This window comes from Aphelocoma coerulescens, chromosome 1, assembly GCF_041296385.1.
Source record: "Aphelocoma coerulescens isolate FSJ_1873_10779 chromosome 1, UR_Acoe_1.0, whole genome shotgun sequence".
NCBI lineage: Eukaryota > Metazoa > Chordata > Aves > Passeriformes > Corvidae > Aphelocoma > Aphelocoma coerulescens.
In genome coordinates, this window is record NC_091013.1 from 103,690,864 (window position 1) to 103,694,199 (window position 3,336).

Sequence of the window (3,336 nt, forward strand, 5' to 3'; positions counted from 1 at the left end):
GCTTGTTCTCCATGCAGAGATAACCTTTTCAAACATGTACAAGATCCTCTGGAATTTAATCAGTGCCTATTCAGTGACTCTGTAACATGAGCCAACCACTTTCAAAGAAATCTGCACTCAAGTATGGTACTACAGTAGCTCAGCCAAAGAAATCTGGGATTTTTTCACTCCTGTCTCAGGATCTGGTGACACAATCTCCCCTTTCCTAGAGTACAAGCAATGCTGGAAATGTCTCAGAAAAGCAAACAAACAAAACTGGGCTGTCTCTCTAGGCTTGCCATGTTGCAACAAGGAATGTGCAAGCCACCTTTATCACATTTCTCAAACACTGATCATTTCTGATGCAGAGCTTCAGAAGGACAAGATGGTTTAACGCCCTGCAAGCAACCAGTGCTTTCAAAGTCCATCTAAGCAGCAAGAGTACAATGCCCACTCCCAAGTAACATGTCCTTGGCTTGTCACTTCTTTCTTTAAGGAGAAAGCCTGGAGCCTTATATCACACGTGCACAGTATGCTGTGTTCAGGACTGGGATTGGGTACTGGCTGAAAAGATACCTCAGATCACACCCAAATATGCTTCAAGACCCGCTGTACCTTCTTCCTTCCTACCTCCACACGCCAAACAGTGTTTCATTACCTGCTTTCCTCAAGGTCATGCAAAGGCTCAGCTATTACCCCAACAGCTTTGGACTCAAGCTTTACAATTAGGCACAGTTGATACTTCCTATTGCCAGTAAGACTTCTTGCCTAGACTGTGGTCCCTTTTGTCCACACAGTCCATTTTCCAAGCTAGGCCAAAGCCTACGCTGCCACACTTAAGTTCTGTGGGAGGTGAACCCACAGACCTTTCCTCACAGCCAGGTGCCTTACCCCCAACACCATCTTTTTTGTTTTTTTGTTTCCCCAGTCAGCACTGAAAATACATAGGGCTAACTAAAAGGAGAAAGTTGTACCCCAAGAGTTCAGTTACATCCATTTCCCTTTTTAGGGGTTTCTTCACAAACCTTTTGTTCAGAAGGGAAGATACTGGCAGAAGAATGCACCATGCAGGGATGCTCTTACACATTTCTCCTGGAAAGATGGGACAGTGGGGCAAACATGACAGAAGTTTTAATAGTGAAACACTAGGAGTTTGCATAATTTCCATTTCCAAAGATATCCTCAGCAACCAAACAAACCAAATCTATTGTTGGCAAAGTGCAAAGTGGCTGCAATGTTTGCTCAACATCCAACGCAGCCCAAAAATAATGGGTCAGGAAGACAGACTATACACTGGTAGCAACGTATCACATAAGGGGTCCCGTGACTCCTGAGTTCCCTTTTTTAGACAAGAGCTAATGGCCATAAAAAAACCCCAACCCAAACCAAACTCCACCTTCTGCACTCAAGATTGCACTTAAAACTCAGTTAAAAAGTCACGTGGGCAAAGTCATGCAGGCATAAGAGGAAACACAGAGAGGTTCAACTGTAATGCTGAGCATGAAACACACACATGGACCCAGCTGGCCCTTCTTAATTGCCCTTTAGAGGAATCATTCATAGCAAAAAAAAAATCTTCCAGCTAACCACCAGCTCCTCAGCCAAGATCATCAGGCAAACTCAGGTCAAAGAGCAACGTGTCAAAAGGGACACGAGGTTGTTCCTTAGGAAAAATTTAACATATTGCAATCATGAGAACCCAGGCACAGCAGATTCAAACAGAAGCTGGCCATAAAAATGAGGTTCACATTACCTGGTTATATCTGTTGTGAAATGGATGCCTCTTGGATACAACTCAGAACTGAACAACCAGAGTAGAACAACCCAGACCGCCATGCAGGAGGTGGGGAAGCACCTGGCCCTTGTCAGGCATGGTCTGGGACTCCCAGGATATTTACATCAACAGCTATACAGCTTCCAGTGTGGCATTACTCAGCCTAACTATTTACCCTTCATTTCTATGTACTCCTAGGAAAGGATCCAATTTAGATTGGACCAGGGTAGAGAGAAAAGGATGTGTCACTGGGGACATAAAGCTAGCAGACTGTTCCCAATTTCATCATTCTGCAGAAGGGAAATTGGTGAGGGAGAGGGAAAGGAAGCATGCTGCAGTGAACAAATCTGAAGATTTCAAAAGTAACCAGATGGGAACGCATGGAGGAGTTTATTTATATATAAACCAACTTTGCAAGGTTGAAAGCATTTTTTGTGAAAAAAAGTACTTGCCTAAAAATACTTCATCCTTGGTTGCTAACAATAAACTCTAAGAAAAAGGAGCACAGAACTTCTTCTTAATCTTCACAAGAATGCTGAACCAAACCTATAAAGCTGGGTGTCACAATTTCAGTGGAGTCTGTCCCATTTTTGGCCTGCACTTATTCCAGAAAAGTGCACTGCTAGATAATTCTTGGAGAACTAGACATGTCCCTGTGAATCAGGAGAACTGTTAGCATGAAATAGACATAAATCCTGACCAGCAACTAACACTTTTGGCACTGCTGAATCCGCAGTATAAGTGGTTTCTAGATTTCTTTATTCAGAATTTTATGTTTTGTTTACACCATCACTAAATAAATCCTACTGGTCTCCGTGAGCATTAAGTATTTCCTGAGAAATCTATCCAAGATCATAGCAGCTGTGCATTAAATTGCTTGTTTTAAACAGGCCTACTTACCAGCCCTCACATTTAGGATCACTTTCTACTTACTATAGCAGCACCATGCTTTCAGCTTGTAAAGCTCAGAATTCCTACTGTTTGTGCAGGATATTAATTTCATCCTGAAGTTAAGAAAATTCCAGCTGAAATTTCACAAGGCTGGGAGGAAAAGGTTTTTTGTCTACATTAAGTTGCACATGCAAGCACAAATACCACAGCACAGATATTTTGACCACACTACTACTACTACTACTAATAAAAAGCTCTGCCTTGTTTATAGTAGAGATAAGTGTGGGGGGGAGTGGGGCAATGAAAGTTGGGAATTGGTTCAGGCAAAGCTTCCCATTCCATCTTTCACGTAGGTGAGGATGATCAATTGCACTTAATTAAAAAGTGAGAGTACCATTCAGCCTGTTTTATCCCAGAGGTGGGAAAGACTGCACTAATAGATCCAAAACAGCACACAAGGAAAGCTTCCTAATTTCAATAAAAGACAGAGATTTCACCAGGGAAAAGCAAGGTAGGCACTGTCAGTTGGAATCAGGGGTGAAAGAGAGATGGAGAAGAAGGGGAAAGTGAAAGCCTAAAATAAAACCACTAGCAGGAAAATAGAAAAAGATCAAAGGATGCAGAATTGAGACTAAAGAGGAGTGCTAAGATGAAGACAACACACAACAGGTGAGGAATTGAAGACCATCAAC